The sequence below is a fragment of the Sorex araneus genome, chromosome 3 (genome assembly GCF_027595985.1).
Source record: "Sorex araneus isolate mSorAra2 chromosome 3, mSorAra2.pri, whole genome shotgun sequence".
Classification (NCBI taxonomy): domain Eukaryota; kingdom Metazoa; phylum Chordata; class Mammalia; order Eulipotyphla; family Soricidae; genus Sorex; species Sorex araneus.
The window spans coordinates 39,837,846-39,861,820 of NC_073304.1; the positions used below are offsets into that span (position 1 = coordinate 39,837,846).

Below are 23,975 nucleotides of genomic sequence, written 5' to 3' on the forward strand. Positions count from 1 at the left end.
ACAGCTGAGCAGAGCAGAACTACAGATCTCTGTGTCTCATTCTTGGAAAGACAGTCATGTTGTCAAGCTTGAGGGTTCAGTAAGACATGGTTTCAGACTGGGGTCTGAAATGTAGGCACAAGTGTCCAGGGTCAAGATGTAGGCAAAAGTTAAAACACTGGTAAGGATAAAAAAGAAAACAAAAAAACTATTCAATATGAAACTCGGAAACTAAACTTCAAAACACTGAAGAATAGATGGCAAAAAAGATCAAGAATTGTTATTCCATCTAGAAAAAAATATAACTTGGAAACAATTTAAAATATGTATGTTTAGGATCCTCCTAAAGTTAAATGGCTGGTGATGACACCAACATCCCAGAACCACCACCATGTAAGCTCATCTACTGGCCCAGCTTTACAGACTCATGATTAAATCTAGGAAGAGATCAAGTTATAGCAAAAATCTCTTAGATACCCGGGTCCCCAGCTGAGAATGCTGGGGTCCTTTTGAAAGGTGGCCACGTCCCTGCCCTGCAAAGCCCCAGGAAGTCGCACTCACACCCTACTAGCTGCTGCCATGCCCACAGCTGGACTCTACCACAACGACTGAGCTCCTCAGTGATGCCAAACTGCTGAAAATTTCAGGTACTCTGGTGTTTTGACTGAGAACTCTAGGGCCTTTTAGGAGTAGGGATGAGCAGCCTTTCCCACTCCCCACAATCCTGGAAGCCCTGGCAGCCACACTCACATCCCACAACTGCCACCACGCTAGTAGTTCACTGCCCAGTTAAATATTCTGGATTTTCTGAAGCATGCCACTTCCACTTGCAACATCTCCAAAACTCTACAATACTAACATTCCAGTGAGAGCAAACCAGATTGGATGGAAATGTACCTTAGAATCCAACTAAACTTGATTAATAAGAACATTAACACAGAAGGCTAAACTAGCAACAACAGCTTAGTAAACACTCTAACAAAGACTTAATGTTCCCATGGTGAGATATAACAATTTTCACAAATTTTCTTTTATTCAAGTACTTTTTTTATAATTCCATTAGTCATTTAAGTAACAATCACTGTATCACTGTCATCCTGTTGTTCATCAATTTGCTCAAGCAGGCGCCAGTAGCGTCTTCTTTTGTCCCTGTTGCGTGCTTGTGTAGCCCAATGGTGTCTGCTTTCTCTAGGCATGTTGTTGTTACTGTTTTTGGCATATCAAATACGTCACGGGTAGTTTGCTAAGCTCTGCCATATAAATTTTATTAGGATATCACAAACTCAATAATTAGATGACATACAACCCAAACCAAAAAATGGGAAGAAGTGTTGAACAATTAATAAATTATTTTGAGTTTCCTTGTGGACTGATTGGGGAAATGGAGACAATGATGAAGGGAAGGTGACAGTGCTTGTGGGATTTGTGCTGGAATATTGAATGCATGTAACAAATGCATCATGTACAACTTTGTAAACTATGATGTTTAAGTGAGAAAAAAAATTTTTAAATAAAATTAAAAGACATCAAAACAGGAATTTTAAAACAGGTATTAAACCAGGATAGATGGCTATAAGAATGTCCATGAGAGAACTTGAGTATGAGAAAAATATCCACTACCATGAAATTAAATAAATTCAAAGTGAATTTTTAAAATAGAAAATGATGGTGAAGTGTCTATAATTTAACAGATTAAGAAGGAATATTAAACAAATTCAAAGTAAATTTGTAAAATAGAAAATGATGGTGAAGTGTCTGTAATTTAACAGAGATTAAGAAGGAATATTGGAAAATCAGTATTCAAAGATGACAAGGTTAAGGAATTTTTTGAAATTAAAGATTAGCCTTCAGATTGATACATCATATTTCAATAAGCATTTACATATACATACACATAACATATATATACATATAATCATAACATATATACACATACACATATGCATATATATGCCTAGGCATACCAGAGAAATGTACTCACAACATCAAAATGGTAAAACAATACTAACATCTGTACCACACTTAAAATATCTAAGCTTTAAAATGTTAGAAAACAACGTAACTATCACTACAACCTTACAGCAGACTGTCATTCTGTTCTGTTTAGAACTTGCCTCTGGTTACTCAGTGAACAATGGTAACAGGAAACATAAAAGGAAACTTTGTATTTGAAAAACTTTTAAATTATATTTTATTTTGGATTTTGGGCTACACATGGCAGTGGTCAGGGCCTACTCCTGGCCCTACAATCAGTGATCATTTCTGGTGGCCTGGAGGACCATATATGGTGCCAAGGATTGAACCCAGGTAAGGCAAGTAACCTACCCACTGTACTCCCTCCAGCCCCCAAAAGGGATCTTTTTAAAAACTGCCAGAGGGCCCAGCGGAATAATACAAGGGCTTACAATAACTGTCTTGTAAGTACCTAGTCAAGAGTTCAAATTCTCAATGTCTTACATGCATCAAGAGCAAACCTGCTGTTGGTGATCCCTGTGCCACAGTGATTTCTAGACACATTGCAGTCACATGTAAAAGTGCCTTAACTTAAGTGCATGCCCCAGCGAACACAACTAAAACTGACGTGAGTGCCAGTCAGAAAATGCAACCTCTAAAAAGCACAGTTGAAATGACATCTGTACCTACATATTCATTGCAGCACTGTTCACAATAGCCAAAATCTGGAAACCTGAGTGCCCTAAAACAGATGACTGGTTAAAGAAACATTGGTACATCTACACAATGGAGTACTATGCAGCTGTTAGGAGAGATGAAGTCATGAAATTTGCTTAAAAATGGATAGACATGGAGAGTATCATGCTAAGTGAAATGAGTCAGAAAGAGAGGAACAGACATAGAAAGACTGTACTCATTTGTGGAGTATAGAATAACATCACATGAGGCTGACACCCAAGGACAGTAGATACAAGGGCCAGAGGATTGCCCCATAGCTGGAAGACTGCTTCATGAGCGGAGGGGAGAAGGCAGATGGAATAGAGAAGGGATCACTAAGAAAATGATGGCTAGAGGAATTAGTCGGGATGGGAGATGTGTGCTGCAAGCCATAATGCCCCAAACTACAGAGAGAGTATGGGGAATATTGTCAGCCATGGAGGCAGGGGAAGGGTGGGAAAGGGGGGGTGTACCTGGGATATCGGTGGTGGGGAATGTGCACTGGTGGAGGGATGGGTGCTTGATCATTGTGAGATTGTAACCCAAACATTAAAGCTTGTAACTATCTCACGGTAATTCGATAAAATTGGGGGGAAAAAAAGAAAGAAAATGCAACCTCCGGTGAATATTTTACAAGCACTGTAGAGTACCAGGACAAACAACCAGAACATGTGCCTTAACATGTAGAAACAGTGGAAGTAATCCCTAGCTAGGACTGCAACTTAATGAGTACAGATCTCATCGTGCACTGTGCCTAAGTGTGTAAGTGCTACAGCTTAATGTGTGGCCCCATTGAGCACCAGGGCAAAATGTGTGAGAACCTCAGCTAAGTATGTGTACTTACTTACTTAGTCTCTCTTCCTCTTCTCCCACCCCTTCTTTGCAACATCAACAATAAAGGGAAGGAGGATGGGAGAAGAAATAAAAGAATCAATATAAAACTGTCAGAAAATGAAATTACCATTCTTGCTTTATTGATATGAATGGTAAAATATAAATGCAAGATTTAGAACTAAAACTTAAAAAAATATATATCAACTACCTTCTTATCTTCTATTACACTATGACATATATGCCTTCTGTTTCTTTCCCTGGTCTTAAGTCACTCCTGAACAATTTTCACATTATATTTATTCTGCCCACAAATAAGTTGGACTGCAAATTTTATACCACTTACAACTTCCCCTCCTTAAACATTTCCTTCTTCTACTGCCCTTTTCTTGCTCTGACCTCTTCCTCATTCTTGTGTGTAGGGGAATGAAGAAGAGTTCAGTTAAATTAGCTGCAAAAAGAAGTACTAGGTGAATTTATATAAGATTAAGAGGTACCAAGAAATAGCTACATTTTAGAGAAAGGCTGGGAGGCCGAGCAATTTGTAGTTCTTCTAAACACTTCTAAGCTTCGGACTGATGATACAATTCTTTGAATTTGTAAATCAGCAAGACTCCTGCACTTATTTAAATTTGAATAGTCTTCCAATTACTGATTAACTATTCCTCATCAGAGAAGGAATGAACAGTCATTATTTAAGCTAAAAAAAAAAGGGGGCTAAATTATTTATTGCTGCCTATCTCATGATATATATAAGGTACTTGGAGAGACTCAATAGTTTGTTTATATTTATAAATCACTGATCAAAATTTTTATGGATTCCATTTATATATGATATCCAAAAGTTAAATCTATAGAAATGAAGTAGATGCAATTAGCAAGGGTTATGGAAGAAGAGATAGGGGAATGACAGCTAAGGAGCATTAGATTATTTGTGGGATTTTTTTTGTGGGGTATTGGGGCAGGGAGAGTGATACTCAAGGATTACTCCTGGCAGTATTCAGATGTGCCAGGGATAGAAAAAATGCTCTATTCTTCCAGCCACACTAGATTCTTTGGGGAAGAAGAGAGGGAGAGAAGGAGGGACAGAGGGAGGGAGGGAGGGAAGATGATCACTCCCCATTACTGGATTACCACACCTCAAATGACATGACTCAAAGTGAGTTTCTTAAGTCTCTGTCATTTCTCTTACCCAGTAGTTTACTAATTCAGGAAACCATTAGTCATAAACTCACAGAATCCTATATTTCTCTTATCATGCATGTATTTGGCATTTTTCATTTTTATCCACTAGGGAAAGAATCATGTCATTTATTTTAGTTCACAGTATTTAACAAGTGAATAATATGCAGCCATCATTTTTACTTCTCCCTTTTCAGTTAGGAATTATTTTCAACTGAAGAAAAAGTTTCATAGAAGGTGAACTGTAAAATATTCAGTCATTTCCACTTTGTTATTCTATAAATTTCATAGTTCTCATGTTTGGTTTGGGGGCCACACTTGCATTATGGAGGTGAGTACAGGGGGCTACTCCCAGCTCAGTGCTTGGAGAACAAAGGGTGCTGGGCATTGAACCCAGGCTCCAGTGTACAATGCTCGCATTCCAGCCCTTTGAGCTCTCTGGCCAAACAGTCCTATTTTTTAAAAAGTCTCTATACAAATATTACTGTTTTTTAATAAAATATTGACTTCTGGGCCAGGTAGATAGTACAGGAGTTGAGGTGTCTGCCTTCAATGCTGCCAATTATCTGATTTCCAGAAACACATATGGTCCCCAAAGTGCCACCGAGCAGTCAATAGTATGGCCTGAGCAGTCAATAGTATGGCCCCCACCTTCCACCAATTTCTTTAAATAAAATATTGGACTTTAGAGCAAATCTGCAATTTATCAACCAAATACTTTATATTCAGATTGTTCACTAAAGACTTTAAATATCATTATATACTATCATTCTGAAAAGTTCCACATAAGATATATTGAAAGAAATAAAAAAAGATGTAGCTTTGATTAGAGATTAGATGTAATAAATTGTTTACCTGAGCTATTTACTTATTTCTTCATTCAACTTTCATGACTAAGTCCATTTTTAAAGTCATTTCTATGTGAGGAACAAAGTATAATGTAATCGAGACATAAAAGAATAATTCTTAGGTGTTAGGAAATCAATTTATGATGTCATATATGTAGTTTACTATGTAAAATGAGTTATCCATTTGCTCCTTCTTCTAGTAATTGTAACAAAACAATACAAGATCACAATAGATTGTTGAAGAGTTATTGGAAATATTTGTTTGTAGTATCAGAAAGTACTCAAGTAGACAGGAAAAAATGAAGATGACAGATAAGGAATAACACATGGTTAAGCAGAGGGTTGGTCACAGAAAAAGAGCTGTCAATTCTAAGATCAATACTTTAAGATCAAAAAATGCTTTGTAAGATTTTACTTAGTACCTATTTACATTCTAAAGCATGACAGCATATTAGGAAAATGTCTTTCTAAACCCTGGTAAATTTTGCAAGAGTTTGCAAAACTAAACAAAATACAGCTACTCCTTGCTTACCCTTAATAATGTTTTCATTTATTGAATTTGGTGACAAAGGTTAAGCTGCATCTCATGACCCTAGTACCAAATCTGGCACAATTTTTAACCCATTATGTTAAAGAAAATGACTTGTGCAAACAAGCCCAAACACTCATTTAAATGCAGTAAAACTTTATGTTCTGTACTTTGAAGACATATAATAGTTTTTATTTTTAAATTGTCTATCGTTCCTGGCAAGACAATCTCTTTCACTATGGTACTAGATCTCATTCTTTTTTTTTTTTGGGCAGGAGCGTGGAGGGGAGGGGAGATGGGACATACTTGGGAGAACTCAGGGGCTATTCCTGGCTCTGGGCTCAGGAGTGACGACTGGCAGTGCTCAGGGGACGACATGTAGTGCCAGGAATTAAATTGGGGTCAACACATACAAGGTCAGTGCCCTGATCCATCCCACCCCTCATTATCCGTCTAGCACTAATTTAATTTCCTCTATCAATTCAAGGTTACTGTTCCAGAGGATCAATAGTTCTACATATTTTCATACTTTATATTTCTATTATTTTTATTGTTTACAAATGTGCACTAATTTCTGCCACTTTAAATTTTAAAGTAGCAGTCTTTCTTCAGCTATCCATTAATTCTCATCTTTATAAAAAAAACTTGCTATTATTTTAGAAAAACATTCTCAGAAGTCGCAGTCTTCAATCTTTTGCCCACCACCCCCAACTCCATCCCCTTAACTTAAGCAATATTCTGGGCCTGGAACACAGGACTGAAGAGATAGTGCTGTGGTAAGCTACTTACCCTACATGCAGCGACCCCAGATTTGATCCCTAGCACCCCATATAGTCCCCAGAGTCTGCCAATAGTGACATCTGAGAACAGAGCCAGAAGAAAACCTCGAACTTGTGTCCCCCTCCTGGGTGCCGTTCCACCAAAAAAAGATAGTTCTTAAATAATATGTTCTCCTTCTCCTTTGTGAGGGGGCATTGATTTGGGGGCCACACTTGGAAGTTCTCAGGCTTTCTCCTAGCTGTGTTCACGGATCACTCCTGGCAGGCTTGGTTGACCATATAGGATTCTGGATTGGATTAAACCCAGGTCAGCTGCAAGCAAGGCAAGCACCTTACCTGCTGCACTATCTCTCCAGTCCAGTGTTTAAATAAAATTGGGCCACAGATAGCATGACTCAAAAACCAAAGTGAAACAAAAATCCATTTCTCTACATCCCTGTGTGAGGCATATTACAAATAAATATAATGCACCGAACTACATTTAAACTCGATTATACATGACCTATGTGCTTTCAAATTCTGCTTTATTTCTGATTAACCTTTGGTTCTGTTTTTCGTGTGTTCATTAGAAAATGAGCAGAAGATTAAGCAATCATATACTGAATACTGGTTTAAAAGAAAATCTGGTTCCTGCTTTCAATAAATTACTTGTAATAAATATTATTGAAATGTTTTACTTATAGTATAACCTCTATTACAAGATTAACTTCTTAAACATGTTAAGACTTTCATTTGAATAAAACACTGATGAAATGACATATGCCCCTGGGTTGCTACTTAGTAAATATGAATTTTAAAACTCAAGAGAAAATTCTGGGGCCAGAGAGATCATGGAGCACATGCTCTGCATGCAAGAGGTCCAGGTTCAATCCCTCGCACTGCAGGATTCCCTGAGCACTACCCAATGTGTCCCTGAAACAAAGAGATGACACTGTGCCCTTAAGAACAAATTGGATGGATCCAGAGGTGATTATACTAAATAAGGAAGTGAAAGACAATTATTCTTAACTGTGGTTTCTTAAACGTGGGCTATCGATAACTAAAGCACAGAACTGCCCACCCGACCTCAAAAACAAAACAACCAACCAGAAACAAAAACCAAAAAAAAAAAAAAAAAAGCCAAGTCCTAGAGACACAAAGAAAGGATGAGCATTACTAGAGGAAAAGAGGGGAGTGGAAGGAATAAATAGAAAGGTTTTAATGGTATTATAGCACTGAAATTTTGGTGATGGGAGTTAGAGGGCACCAGTAACCTCTCCATTGTGAGACTTGTTACTGTTTTTGGCATGCCAAATATGCCACGGGTAGCTTGCCAGGCTCTGCGGTGCAGGCAAGATACTCTGGGTAGCTTGCTGGCTCTCCGAGAGGGGTGGAGGAATCAAACCTGGATCGGCCTCGTGCAAGGCAAACACCCAATCTGCTGTGCTATCGCTCTGGCAGGTATAAAGCTAAATCCCTGAAATTCCATACTATAAGCCAATGGAAAACAATTTAAATATAGAAATAAAATTTGGGGGCTGGAGCGATAGCACAGCGGGTAGGGCGTTTGCCTTGCACGCGGCCGACCCGGGTTCTAATCCCAGCATCCCATATGGTCCCCTGAGCACCGCCAGGGGTAATTCCTGAGTGAAGAGCCAGGAGTAACCCCTGTGCATCGCCGGGTGTGACCCAAAAACCAAAAAAAAAAAAAAAAAGAAATAAAATTTGGGGACCAGGGGTATAGCTTAGTAGACAATTTGCCTTGAATGTGCAAGGCCCTGGATTTGACTTCCACCACTACCCTTCTTCCTCATGAAATCTGGGGCCAGGAAGATCTCGTAGGGCTGGAGGACATGCTCTGCATGAGAGAGCCCTTGGGTCAAGCCCAGGCACCACAGTTTCCCAAGCACTGCTAGGAGATACCCCCAAATAAAGTCAGGCACAGAGATTTACATAAAAACAAATTATTCAGATACTAGATATGTTTGGCTCTAATTAAATCAATTCATAGTTATCTCCTTCTTTAACAAATATACTGCCTAATTATGATTTTGCAATTCCCTTTTGCCTAAAAGAATGTCTAATTCATAACATTTTTAAATTCAACCGTAGAAAAAGATACATGATTAAGAATATTCTGTCATCTCACAAAGCCAAAACAGTGAATTAAAATGAAATCTTTAGGCTTAAAAGCAAAGACTCAGTCAGCCTAATTTTCTATACCAACATAATAACTCTACCACATTTCAAATTTTTATGAACTTCATACTGAAACATCCAGTTTCAGTCAAAATAGAACATAGGAAGTCAGAAATGTTTACTACCAAATACTTAATGTCTATCACCACCTCCCACAGCACTCCCACTGCTGGGTAGATTTCTGCCTAAAACTTATAAAAAAAAAAAAAAAAAAAAGCAAAAAAAACCTGAATGCCTATTAGCCACAAGGCACTATGCTAGGCTTTGGGTATAATAAAAAGTTATTGTACTCCTCCTTCAAAGGTTTATAATTAAGTTGAATACACAATCATAATTAAAACAAATACCTAGAAGTAAAGTATATGATTAAAGTCATACAGATACAATAGATACTGTTATAAAATACGGAGAACAGAGAAATTAAACACTGATGATCAGGGAAAGGTTTGGAGGAGGAAATATCAGCATCCAGCTTTGATAAAGTAAAAACAAAAGCTGGCAATGGAAAGGGCAAGAATTCCAAACTGTAAATTAGCATGAACAAACATCCAAGAGAGAAAAGTACAGGGTGTGTTCCAAAGATGGAAAGTGTACCAGTTTGGTTAAAATAGATCAGCAATGAAGTCCAATATTGGAAACGAATCAAAAGCCAAACCAAAATTTCTAAACTTTGGACACAAAAGGAAATCCATATCCAGACTAGGCAGATTAATGATAATAGAAACAGCGTATTAAGAAGAAATTTGAGATTGTTTATAAAATGGGAGGGGAAAAGAGTGTAAGATACAAGTGGGAAGACTAGCTCAAATGTTAGTAACATTGTTTGAGGTAATAATTTCTGACAAATTCCAATACAATTTTAAAACTTAAATTACCCAAACCCACATATGAAATCACCTTAAATAATCCAGACCTACCCTTACTGCCTTTTATAAAGACTTTTTTTTTTACAAAAAGAGCGTTCATTAGAATAATTTAGCTTCCTTACTCTTGTATCTTTTCCTGTTGCAGTATCTTCTCACCCATTCTAACCACGAACTGTAACTCTTCAAAACACCAACCCTTGTCCTTTCTCACTTACAGATCATTCTAGTCTGAACATTCACCTTTGCTTTATTACTTTTACTCTTTATCCTCTATTTACCCATCTACTCCCACCTAATCATTAACTCCAAACACATGACTTCTTTCCAGTTTTACAGTCAAGTAGTCAAGTCTACTCATAATCAACTTTCTCTTCCTTCTATACTTACCGACTCGTAGTTTGGCTTCCAGGTTTTTCCTAAAACTATACTCAAAAACAACTTTCTCAAGAAAAAAAACCCAACAACAACATAACCTTTCATACCCTCTAATATCTCTATTCCCCTAAGAATCGTAAAATTTCACACCCAGTACTTAGTAACAGCAATTACCACTTATCTTATTTTCTCAAAGTAGAAAACATCAAGTACATTATATATGATATATGACATAATAAATCATAAGATAACAAATTACCTCATCTATTCTTCAAAACTATCTCAAGAGGGCCAGAGCAACAGCACAGTTGGTAGGGCACTCGTCTTGCATACAGCCAATCTGGTTTTGATCCCTGGTAACCTAAATGGTCTCCCAAGCCCCACCAGCAATGAGCAGAGTCAGGAGTAAGCCCAGAGCACCACCAGGTGTGACCCAAAACAATTAAAAAAAAAACAAAACACAAATCCAAAACTATCTTGACTTTTCCACTGGACAAAGACAGATTTGACAGATAAAACAGGTTCAGAGAAATGAAGTTGCTTGCCTAAGATCATCCTATTTGTCATTCTTACTACCTTTTCTCCTCTGGAGCTTTCAATGTAGCTCTATTGACTAAAAATACAAAGAAACAATTCCCCTATCCTGCCTTTAAGAATATCAATCGAGAATACTGATTTCATTCCTCAATCTGGATAATGGTCACTAAAGACACAATCTACTGACTTCAGAAACTTTGGGTATAAAACAATAAACTCAGAGGCTGTAGAGAGAGCTCAATGAACTAAGTGCATGCTTTGTTCCCCAGCACTTGCACCACTGGACGTGGCCCAAAACAAAACAAAACACCAACAAAAAATAACTTAGAACTTCATAAATCTGTTGTGAATATTTTAGAAAAGATTTATACTGGAAGACAATTACACACATGGATAAGGTCTCTTACTTCTAGGATTCTAAATCAGTTATGTGAACACCCAGCATCACAAAATTTTATCCTTATAAAAAAGAAGACTCATTAATTGGGAAATATCAACTCAGGATTTTTTTTTTCCTGTTTTAGAGCTATCTTAGCCCTTAGAGTTACTTCTGCTTAGTGCTCAGGGAATTAAGTAGTGCCAGGGGCCAAACCCCAATCTCCTAAACGCAAAGCACAGGCTCCAAACCTTTGAGTTATATCCCCAGCTCCAATTAGGAATATTTTTTAAATAATGTTGAGGGGTCAGAAAGACAGCGCAATAGGCTCTGTATGTTGGAGGCCTGGAGGCAATTCCTGGTACCACATGGTCCTCTGAGGAGTGAACCAGGGATAGCTTTCAAGGATCCCCAAGCCCCCAAACTCAAACAAAATCAACAATAACAACAGTAATAGTTTTGTATGCACATATATGATCCTGGCATAATAAATTCTTTGATTAGATTCTTTGAGACAATCTTATTTGTGGAAGAAAGAAAATTTTTTTATTTTAGTTTTTGGGTCACACCCAGCAGTGCTCAGAGGCTCCCCTTGCTTGAGAAACATGAGGTCCTGGTGGTTGAACACAGACTTATGCAGGCAAAACATGTACTTCAGCTCTCTACCTCCAGCAATCAACATATAATGTTGAGGATTGTGGATAAATTAAAAGTTGATACAATATGACCTTTATTATTCAGCTTCTTGTCTAGAGTGATACTGTCCCTTTAGGTTATATTTATTTTTTTATTTGGGGGCCAGCCCTGGCAGTGCTCAGGGGATCATATGTGGTACTGAGGATAGAATCCGGAGTTGTCAATAGTCTAATATATTAATATCTTTCCCCTTCCCCTCAGTTTCATACAAAAATTCTAAAGCCTTGACCTGTTACATAAATCCATATAAAAGCTCACATTTCTTAATCTTTATATTATTTTGCTGCTACCTACCTACCTCAGCTAAAGAAAACACGATAAAGAGATTTTCTGGGCAGTATATATATATAGTTATATTATAACTATATATATATATAGTTAGGATATGCAAGAGTCAAAATCAACAATATTTTCTGAAGACTCATAATAAAATTGTCACTTTAATTGTGCAATGGGAAATATTAGAAAGTAAAATAAAAAAATAAATAATATATAATCAACCTTTTTATTCCGATACAGATTAAGTCAAGTTTCTTACAATTTACACACCCTATAAATTCTAATAATAAATTAAAGCAGCTAAATTAAAAAATTAATTGTCAAGAGACCAGCAAGATAGCTCAACAGGCTCAGTGGATGTTTTGTATGGGGGAAGCCCTGGTTCAAGACCCAAAACCACATGATCTCCTCCCCTTAATCTCCTGAGCACTTAAGATTGACCCTTAGACTAATGCCCTGGCATTAGCTGAGAGTTGTCCTTGAGCACTGCAAAGTGTGGGCCAAAACAAAACAAAAATGAAATTTTGGCATCAACATTATTTGAGAAGACAACATATTCTGGCCTGAAGTTACCACCCAAGGTTTAAGATGTAAACTTGGGCTTAGTTGCCTCACAATATCACCCTCACGCCTCTCTAAGATCCATGTATTTCAGAGGGTCACAACTTGCTTATTATTCAACTTTTTTGGGGGAAGGTGCACAACTGGCTGTATGCAGGGGCTGCTCCAGCTCCGTACCGAGGATTTCTCCTGAAAATGCTCAGGAGACCATGAGTGAGAAGCAGCAGGGACCTAATTCAGGGCTCCTGCAGGTAAAACATGCATTCCACCCTGCGTTTGTGCTATCTCCCCAGCCCAGAACTTAATTTACTTGAGCCAATTTCTAACAGAACTGCCTGGTTTCTCTGATTTGATTAAGGATGAAAAGTAATCAAGAGTACCACTCAGAATCAGGTACCCAGTTAAGAGTTAGATAAACATTCGAAGGGATCATCAAAATATCACCTTGTAATTATTTCTACATCATCACAGACATACACCTTAAGAAATTAATCCAGTTCTCAAGGGGAAATATTTCAGGAATAACAAGCTCCCTGTGGGCATGTCACTCTTTAGTCTTAAACCATTAAATAAGAATTCATAGTTAAATCAGCTACACATTCTATTAGCCATTTTAATAAATAGTCCAGGTGGACAAACTCAAAGCAGAGAATTTTGGCTAAGTACAGCAATATGTACCATGTGACAAGACGTTGCTATAGATATTCTTTATAAAGATATTAGGGAACTGATTTTCAAATGAACATTTATTAACAAGATAAACAAGACCCAGCTTGAAATGACAAATAAGAAAAAGTTCCTAATATATTCGTATAATGCCTTTCACAAGCAAGACCCAGCTTGAACAGAAAAACTTTCATAATATGTTCATATAATGCCTTTCACAAACTACCAAGGGTCGTGAGCTTGTTCAAACCTGTAGTCTCAATCACTCTGTCTCCTGCGGAATGGCCATCCTTCTTCCTCCCAAGAGTTTGCCTAGATTTCCCAAGCTCAAAAGAAAAGATCACAGAGAGAGTTTAGGAGTTAAGGTGCTCGACTATGGTTAGATCCCCCAACACTGTAAGGAGTCAGTGACCCCTGAGCACAGAGACAAGAGTGAGCCCTGAACACAGAGCAAGGAGAACAAACCCTGAGCACTGTTAAGGTAGCCTCAAAGACAAACAAAAAAAGAAAATACTAACCTACTATCAGGAATACTTGGAATTATCAATTTAGAAAAATAATTACAGAATACTGAAATAAGTATTCTAGCACGTACAGGGCATTTAGTCAGAACACACTGAATAGATAGTAAAAGTGACTTAAAAAAAAAACACAACTGGACAGTAATTTGATAAAGTAATCTACTCGTTTGGCTTTACTGATTTGTAAAGTGAAACTTCGATTCAAAGACTAGCTTGTGATCACAGGTATTCTGGAGTAGAGCCATGACTAAACAATTCTTGTCTCTTAGAGCAATGTTCCCTTTAACAGGTTATCCTGTGATTACAGTCATCATTTCAATCCTTGAAACTAAAATATAATGTTACCTTCATTGTTTATTATGTGTATGAATTCACTATGTGCATGTAAAATTAAATTGTGATGACTCCGGCATTCAACTTTTTAATTTCTCAAATATATACTTGAGGATGCTAGCAAAAACTCTACCAGAGTTAATATACCTCTTCCATAATTACTTCGCTGATCTGAAAAACGTTTAATGATTTAAAATAAAAAATATCAAGCATAAGCAACTTTGAGGTACAGTTCATTAGTTTCAATTTGCAAGTTAAAAGCAATCATCCCTACAGGATTGAATGTTTAATTAGATATATGTGAGTTATGCTTAAGAATTATAATATCAGGCAAGGAACATTACTTTGTACTTGAAATTATTTATTGGTCGAGGAACCACTTCATCAAAAAAAGTAACATTTATGATTAGAAGAGGGTGATATGGGGTATCTTCCTGGTCAATTTTCTACTCTATTAAGAGCTACAAAAAGAGATTCTTTGGGAAAGGCTTCACGATAAAAGTATGAAAGTGAAATTGTTCCATTTTCAATGGGGAGGGGGTATCTCTGCTAGACTCCAAGAAATTCTGGAAGCCCTCAGGCTCAATATTTTTTTAAAAAAATAAATCCTTTGACGCCAGAATTCTTTGCATGTTGGGGGCCGGGGGGTTCTGTTTCAAATCCCAAAGTGCTAGTTAGGTCCTTTCCTTCAGGACATATTTTTTGTATTTCTAATTTTCTTTCGGGGTCAACATCATTGAGCGGGGGGGGGGGGGGCGCGAAATAGTTATCTTCCGAAGATTTCAACACTCTCACATACCCTTCCAAAGACTTTCTGAACACATTCGACTCATTATTCCAATGAGCAGAAAACTGGTGGAGGGATGGTGGGGAGAGCCAGAGAATATTTCTGAGCCAGACGACTCAAGTGTGACCTTTCTGTATTTTTAAGTGTCATGTGGCGGGGCTTTAGGAAAGAGATGGGGAAACTACCTTGAGGGATTTAATTCTCACCAGGTACCTAAAATTGCGGTGGGTAGAAAGCTGTCTTTAACCTCCCCCCCAAACACACACACGGCTGTCTTTAAAACACACCACACACAACATACACTCAACACACACACACACACACAAACACACACACATCCCATCAGAACACATTCAGACCTCAGTCCAACTCTAACATCGAGAACTTTCACCCCAAACACACAGACACACACCCCGACCCTCGCCCCCCCCCCATCAGAACACATTCAGACCTCAGTCCAACTCTAACATCGAGAACTTTCACCCCAAACCACTGGCTCGGTTCAAAAGACTAGAAGAAATCCGTGTAATTTACTTCGAGGATCTCCCTTCCGTGCCTTAATAATGAATGAACTGGAAGCATCGCAGTCCTGAGTTTCCCAGGCGCCTCTCAGCTCTGCACCCCCACACCCCTGCCGCCCACACCCCCAACACCCGAGGCAGATTCTCCAAGTACTGGGGTGTGGGGGGTGCTTTGGAGGCGAAGCTCGGGTCGCAGGCGGCCTCTCCCCGCCACCCCCACCCCCGAGGGCTCCTCCTCCCTCAAAGGTCGGAGCCCCCCGGCGGCCCAGGCGGCGCGGCCCGACGGGTGGGGGGTGGGGGGGGACAACGGGCCACCGCGCCGCCCCCTCCCCGCCGGGGAAAAGTTCCGCCGGGCGCTTTCGGCCCCGCCGGGCTCTCGCCCTCGTCGCCGCCGCCACCAACACCCCGCCCGGACGCCGCCGGGGCGCCGAGGGTCGCGCCCCCTCCCCGCGTCGCGGCCACCGACACCCCGCCCCCGCCGCCCTCGCGGCACGTTAACCCCTCGCCGCCCGCCGCCCGGCTCCGGGGAGGAGGCCGGGCCAAGGGGGTGGAGTTGTCGCGTCTCCTCCCGGGAGCGCCCGGGCAGACGCCCGGCTTGTTTACAGGCCCCAGGCCCCAGGCCAGGCCGCCGCCGCCGCCGCCGCCGCGCAGGCCCGCGCCCGCCCGCCCGCCCGCCCCGGCCCGAGCGTCGCGCTTACCCGGAGCAGCCGCGGGCTGGCAGGTCCCTGGTCGGCCGAGGCAGCGGAGGCGACGGCGGCCGGGGAAGGGGCGGGAAGGGGGGGGTGGGGGGTCAGCACCGCGGCGGCCGACCCGGTCAGGTCGGGGAGGGGGCGGAGGAGGGGAGGAGCCGGGCTGCGTCCGGGCCCCCGGCTCTCGGCGCCCTCGCGGCTCAGATCATCCGGGCGTTGGAGCGGGAGGCGGAGAGCGGGTCCCGGAGGAGGAGGAGGAAGAGCCGAAGATTCATCGCTTTCGCGCCCCACCTGCCTGGCGGCCCCCCCACCCCCCCGCCCCAGCCGCCCGAGCCACCCAAAGCCGCGGGCCGGGCCGCCGCCGAGACCACTTGCTCCCTCGCTCCCCGGCGCGCGCTCCCGCCCCTAGCGCCACCGCCGCCTCGAGCGCGGCCCCGCGCAGGCGCGCTCACGAGGGCGCTCGGCCGCCCCTCCCCCCGCCGCGCGGCCCGCCCCGCCCCGCCCGGCCGGGCCGGCTCTGCCGCCGCTACAGCTGCGGCGCCGAGAAGCAGCTGGAGAGACCCGGATGTCGCTGAACAGGAACTGCGGCGAGGGTGGGAGGGCGGGGGAGGGGCGGCCGCGGATGACGTCACTGCCCTACCCTTCTACTCTTGCCGCAGTTGCCTCGCGGCCGGGGGCGAGGGGGGGTGAAAGACGGGGGTGGGCCTAGACCGTGGCCAAAGGGACCATCCAAATGCCGGATCGGAACCAGACCCGGGTCTGCTGCCCCCGGCGCCGGCGTCTAGACCAAACGTACGACTGTTAGGAGCCCTGAAAATTGAAGGCCCCTCGGAGAGCGACAGTCGACCGAGAAGGCAGAAGCTCCCCGCCCCCAGGGCCTCCTGCCTGACACTTCCACCTATATGCACACTCTTCTCCTGCGGAGACACAGAGCACAGAACCCAAAGGACCATCCTGGATGTCTGACCTCTGTCAGGCCAGCCCTAGCCTTATCGCGGCCTGGCTGTTAGGTTCAAAGCTCGGTGGATCCCCAAGACGCCAGATTCCTTCCCCCCAGATCCCCTCATTTTCTAGAAGTGACCGGGAGGCCCACGCAGAAGCCCCAGCTACACACCTCATGCCGCAAGGGTCAGCAGCTCTCTTACACCACCCACCCACACACAAGTTCAACTTAGACATAAACAGGGCTCAAGCTTTTGGGTTTCTACCAGGCTTTCAGAGAGGAACTCAAGGAATTCTACATTGTATTTATTTGGACGTGTTAGAGTCACGTGATTCTGTCACTGGGGACCTCCGCCGACCTCCAGTGAAGTTGAAAGAATTTTTTTTCCCCAAAAAACTGGGGGATAATCAGAAACAGAACAGCTGCTTCTATTAAGAGTTAGGGATCAGCTAACTCTAATTGAAACTGCACGTGCAGGCGGTCAAAATCCAGTTTAGCTAGCTAGACTACGGAAAACTCGACCCACGCTGTTTGCAGACGCCGGGATAAAATGACAAACCCTAGGCGTCCAATGAATCAGAACCGGGGAACAGTACATCACCAGCACGGGCTCCCATTGGCTGGGGTGTCTTTGCTCTCTTGTCAGAAGCTTAACCTATTCATGGATTTGACCTACACCACATTCTCAGTCACAGGTTGAAAGACAATTCCCCTGTTTAGAAAAGATGTTCTGGCATATAAAAAAAAGAAAGAAACCCAAATATTTCATTGTAGGAGGCAGAAACTTTTTAAACACCTGCAAATATTAAACTGTGTTCTGTCTGATAAAAAGGTAAATTTGTCTTGAGGCCTCTCTGTTTTATCTGAAACTTACTGTAGCAACTTATATCCTGCTACTTTGTATCTCCTAAAGCCACTTTGTTACCGGAACTCTTAGATCAAAACCAATCTTTTTTTCCCTGACACTTAGCAACATTTTAGAAGTAAAAGTGATATCCAATTTTTTTCCAACAAGACTTAGGAAAGGATCTGTTTCCCTTTGCTTTTAGGGCTGGGTCCCAACAACTGGATCAAAGAGAATTCCCAAATGATCGCTGGCAGGCCAATTCTTCAAGGAATCCAAAAAATCACAACCCAATTGTCTATGGAGTTAGAATTTCTTAGAGTAAGAACAGGATGGATCGTTTCCAGGTGAACAAAGTAAAAATAAAATTCACTTATGCATTTGGTTCTTGTATCAACAGAGGGCACATTTTCTAATTACTTTATACACACTTGCCAAAAAGAAAAAAGAAATTAGATCAAAGATCTTTGAAACTCTGCCTTATGGGAGTCCTTAATACTTCAGACAAGTAACAGCATGATTGGCATGCTAGTGGACTCAAAACTATTCTGAAATAAAAAGCCATGTGGCAACCACTATTTGGAGCTCCCTCACATAGCAAATTTCCTGATTCACAAGGCCCAACCTAGGCCATGGAGGGCAAGAATAGACCCAGAGAGTGTGGTCCTGCCTGTCTTTCTGCTAGCTTCCTTTAGGCTTTCACACCTTTGTTCTTTGCTCTAAACTTTTAGGAGAATCTGGATTGTAATAGCAAAGGCAGAAGAACAGAAACTATGGCCACAAAGAATATCTCAGGAGTTTTCAGAGTGCTGATGAAACTGAGCACGTTTCTATTTATTTCTGAATTCAGCTTGCACTAAGAAACTCACAGATTTGAAGATTCACATTTTAAAGTTTAAACAAAGTTCATGAAACAAAGATCACATCTAGGGAAAGAGTATAGTGGGAAGGTTGTTTCCCTTGCAGGTGGCCAACCAGGAATTGATCCTTGCCAGGAGTAATCCCTGAGCAAAGTCAAAAGCCCTGAGCATCACTGGGTGTGGCCCCAAACAAAAACAAAACAAAACAAAACAAAATAAAGTCTTAATTGTCTCTTATTAATTTAGTAAATATTTTGTCCACTACATATCAAACCAAATTCTTCCAAAACATTATTCCAAGGGGAAAACACAAATATTTAGAAGGTAGAAAAGGATATTGGAAGAAAGAGGGTTGAACATTTTCCTTCCTTTCAGTACAGGGCCTTATGTTTGTGAACCTTCTGTGAGGTATTCCCTTCTGCTCTACTCTGGAGCATTTATTTTCATTTTAGTTACCAAAGAACAAGGTTTTCTAAAAGCATGGCACTGAAGTACTAATTTTGTATGCTATTTGCCTAATAGGGATGCTTGGGGTTGACAGGAAAACAATCTAGTCAGCAGTATGTTCCCCCCTTTTCATTCCACAATCATGGTTTAGGGACTCATGTTCCTCATGCTCCTTCAAGGGAGCCTTGAATAGACTTACCTCTGGAGATAACCTCACCTGGGTCCCCCAAAATTAATCTCAGCCACTTCAGTGACCCCTCAGGGAGAATACCTGAGAATCCCTCTCACCTGAGGTCCTCCATCCTTTCACACAGAAGCCAGTTACTACCCCAAAAGTTACAAAGCCAAACAAAAAATAAATGCAACTCCATCTCCTCCTTTACTACCTGGTCCGTGTTTTTTTCTCATAGAAAACATCTTCGCGTATCCTCCTCTTCTCTCTTTGCCTTTTCTTATCACTCTTCTCCCTTTCTTCTGTTGTCTTTTTAATTCCTTTACCCTTCTTTTCCCCATTTTTTTCTTCTTCTTTCCTTAGCTTAGTCCAAATTACAGCTTCTGCTACTTACTTTCTCCTGAAGCCGTACTTATGAGCACTTATAGTGTCCCTAAACTTATTTTAACGGGGTGGGAGGTGTCCCCTCCCTCCACCCACCCTCCATAGTGGGTCGTGAAAACTTAGCTGTTTTCAGGACAGCCACAGAATGAGAAGGATCAGAGAACCCTGGCCTGTGTGACATCACTGAGTGGAGTGGGGTGGGGCAGAGGAGGCCCAGTGAACTAGGGTTGCTATTGTGACTCCTCCTGACCCCAGAGGCATCCTGAGATGTATGGGTCCCAGTAACATGGGTCAGACAGACCTTGAGAAGACTTTAGACTGTTGCCTGCTGTGAAGTATATAGGGCCACAATCCTAAGTCACTAGTGTGGATGTTGCCAGATGAGTTTGTCCAAAAAACTCTGTAGCAGATACTGTTGGATGCTGGGGGCAAATGACATTCATGGATAAGGTCCCAAACCCCAAGTTGTTTACATAATGAAGGAGACTGACAAAGAAATAAGGAGATCGCAGATTGTGGTTAGTGCTCTGAAGGAAATGGATTTGGGAAGGGACTTGAAATGAGAATTCAGAAATGACCTTTCTAAGAAACAACATCTGAGCTGATAAATCAATTTTCCCAAGAATTAAGGCCCATTCTAGATTGAAGGATTAGCCTGGGCAAAAGGTCTGATGCAGACCATGTCTAGGAGCTGGAGACAGTTATCAAGATGCAGGAAAGTTATCAAAAAAGGGTTATCCACAGGGGCCAGAGTTATAGTAAAGCCAGTAGGGTGCTTGCCTTGTACACAGCCAATATGTGTTCAATCCCAGCACCCCATATGGTTCCCCAAGCCTGCCAGGAGTAATTCCAAAGTGCAGGGCCAGGAGTAAACCATGAGCATCAGTAGGGGTGGCCGCAAACAAAACAAAACAGAACCAAAAAAAAGACAGTTATCTACAGACCAAAAAGGTCAGCAAACAAGGTAAAATGTAGTCACAAGAGTTTCAATTTTGAATATCTGGGGAACTTGATTCAGTTTATGATGGGAAACTATATGGGGCCACAACTAATACAACAGTGAATTGGTCTGGCCCAAAAAGGAAAAGCAACTTCAAAAATCAAAAGGAAAAAAATCAAAGGACTTATATTAAAAAGTTGACATTCCACAAACTCAGGAAGAGAGGTCCCTTCAGATAATTTAATAGCAGCTAAGAGGGGGTAAATAATAAGCTTTGGAAAGATATATATTTCTCCCTATATTTCTCTCAAAACAGAGCTGTTATTTTGTTGTTGGTGGGGGGGGGGAGGTTGTTGGGCCACACCTGACAGTGCTCATGGCTTACTTTTGGTTCTGCATTCAGGGATCACTCCTGGCAGTGCTGCAAGGACCATAACAGGTACCGGGGATTGAGCACAGTTTGAGAAGGCACACATCCTACTGTATAATCTCTCCTGCCCTGAAAGTTATTCTTTAAAGACATTTTAAAGGAGAAGCGTTGCTTTTCTTTGTTTTTGGGTCACACCCAATAGTAGTCAGGACTAACTTCTGGCTCTGGGGTCAGGGATCACTCTGGACAGGCTTGGGGGACCATACGGGGTGCCAGGGATAGAACCTGGGTCCACCCTATGCAAGGCAAGTGCTTTACCCACTGTACTATTGCTCCAGTCCCACATATCTTGAGATGTTTTAATGAATAAAGGCTAGTAAAAATATGGACTTCTTGAGAACAATGGAGTTTTATTTATTTATTTATTTTTTGAATGCTTACTTGTCTATTTGAAGTCTCAAACTAAACCAAACCTTTGAGAGCTGTGGCACATTTTGCATCTTTATAGTAACCTGGTTGAACACCAGTGGGGAAATGAGCATTGTAATACAGGCTTTTATCCATACCTGTTCCTGTAGTTTACAAAGCACTGTTGCTTGGACCAACCGATTTAGTTCTCAACTACCCTACTGGTAGGTAAGGGATAATTGTTATCACCCTTTATAGAAACCAAGTATCAGAGAGGCAGCAACTCCCAGGGCCACTGACCCACAAATAATACCCAGGTTTGCCCTGTGTTCTACAGATCATCACTAGTTTTTACAAGCCAGTTGGAAAGGCAGCAAGGAAAGTCATGAGTGGAAAGAACTTCGAATCAATGGTGGTGTGTGTAGCTGGCTTGTACTAGCTTATAAAAAGTCTCTTGACATTTTCAGGGCTCTTGGCAGCTATTAGACACCGTTGTTATTAAAAGAATAAAATTGTAGGACCATTCAATTAAACAAATGCTAAAGATAATGTATGGTGAAAACTCATTCACTTCCAAATTATTTCACTATATCTCTCTATGTAACTTTTGTCTATAGCTGTCACATGATGAATAGCACAAAAATTCCCAATTTAGCAAAGTCCTTGTTATTATTCATGAGTAAGTTCCCCTCTACATCTCTGTTGTTTCACTTTGTCTTAGGTGAAAATATTAGCCAGCAGGCATAGCAGAACTACCTTTAGAGAGCTGGTTGTTAAGCATTGACTAACACACTTGTGTGTGTGGCCACTTACTGACTCTGTGACCTTAAGCTAGTCATTTAAATCATTAGCCTCAGGGAGCTGGCATGGTAATACAGTGGGGAAGGCGCTTACCTTGCTTGTGGCCAAAATGAGGTGCCCCGGGCCCATCTCACCAGAGTTTGAATGTGGATGGATCTATGCTGTTTTCTTTTTAGAGCAGATCAGACTGTCCAGATCTTTGTGCCAATGCATACTAGTGTGTCTTAAAAGGGTAACAGACGTCACAACATATTGATTCATTAAGGCCTAGAGACAATAGAAGTGTCTCCTGAAATCCTGGGATGGTTCTGTCTGGTTATAAGCAACCTCACTCAGGTTTCCCTGTCTCATTAAAAACAACTATTTGTATCATGATGTGACCGGTTGGGAAGCCAGTGGCTCGGGTGATACAATTCTGAACATTAGGACCTGAGGAAAAATTTTAGGGTTGGGTCGGGGACAGTGGAGATCTGTGAAAAGTTCCCTGCCTGATCAAAAGTGAAATAAAACCCACCTTCTTCAGTGTTATGTTGGTATATCTGTATGCGAGGCTGGAACTTCTGGACCATCTTTTGCAGAAGGAAGATGAGAACAAGAAGTCAAGCCCTTCACGTTACTGAACCTCTGAGCCATCCTGCAATTGCCCAGCTTGCAGTCTTATATTTAGAAGCAGATAATTAATGTTCCTCATTGTTTAAACCACTTTTCTTTTTGTGTTCAGATATTTGTAGCTAAAAGCCCCAAATATAGCAGGAGAGCTGGGACATCCCTGTCACTTAGTGAGTATTCAGTAAGGCTCATTAATCACCAAATGAGATCATTTGCCTATAGAAAAACTGCCCATCAGAAATGTACTGATCTTATTTTTTAAGTATGTGAGGAATTTATTTGGCACTTACAATGTTGATTCTTTCTCACATGGATAGTAAAAGCAATAACTGAAAAATGAAGTTATTTTAGACTTGAGAGCAATAAATACAGAGATGTGAATATATATTTTCTTAAGAGTTTAGACGAGTTTTATCACGTGAAAAAGGTGATAGAATCCCTTTGTGTTCTGCAGAGTAGAACTAGAAATAGTCAGGAATTACAGAGAAGATAATTTGGGTTTAATTTAAAGAAAAGGGAACAAACTTATTATAAAATTATCCAGTCTCTATATCAGGCCATTTCTGGGTATTACTTTATTCTCTCAATAACTTTGCAAGAAGATAATATATTTCCATTTTGCAAACAAAGAAACTGAGGCCAGAGGATGGGGTGGGTAGGGTGAGAATCTTTTTTGGCAGACCTAGAATCACCAACTACTTGCAAAGTTCCCACTTTATGTGTTGCAGAAACTGCCGAGGCCTTCTGGGTTTCTGTTTTTACTCTGCTTTTCTACTGCATCTGCCCATCAAAGAGAAAAAGAACCGTTTTGACTAAGGTGTCCTTACTCTGGGTGTCTTGGTAGGATGAGAAAGGAATTAGACTGAATGCTACACAGGAAACTGTTTTTTTTTGTTGTTGTTGTTGTTTGTTTGTTTTTGTTTTTGCTTTTTGGGTCACACCCAGCAATGCACAGGGGTTACTCCTGGCTTTTGTACGCAGGAGTTACTCCTGG

General features: G+C 41.3%; 1 protein-coding gene across 1 annotated transcript in view; it reads right to left on the reverse strand.

Annotated features, from left to right (window-relative positions):
* The window catches only part of PPM1A (protein phosphatase, Mg2+/Mn2+ dependent 1A), a 48,850-nt gene extending 32,191 nt beyond the window's left edge, over positions 1 to 16,659 (reverse strand). The window contains exon 1 of the mRNA XM_055130166.1: positions 16,213 to 16,659. The gene's annotated coding sequence lies outside the window, so the exon portion shown is untranslated. The remainder of the gene's footprint in view (positions 1 to 16,212) is intronic.
* Between the last annotated feature and the right edge of the window lie 7,316 nt (positions 16,660 to 23,975).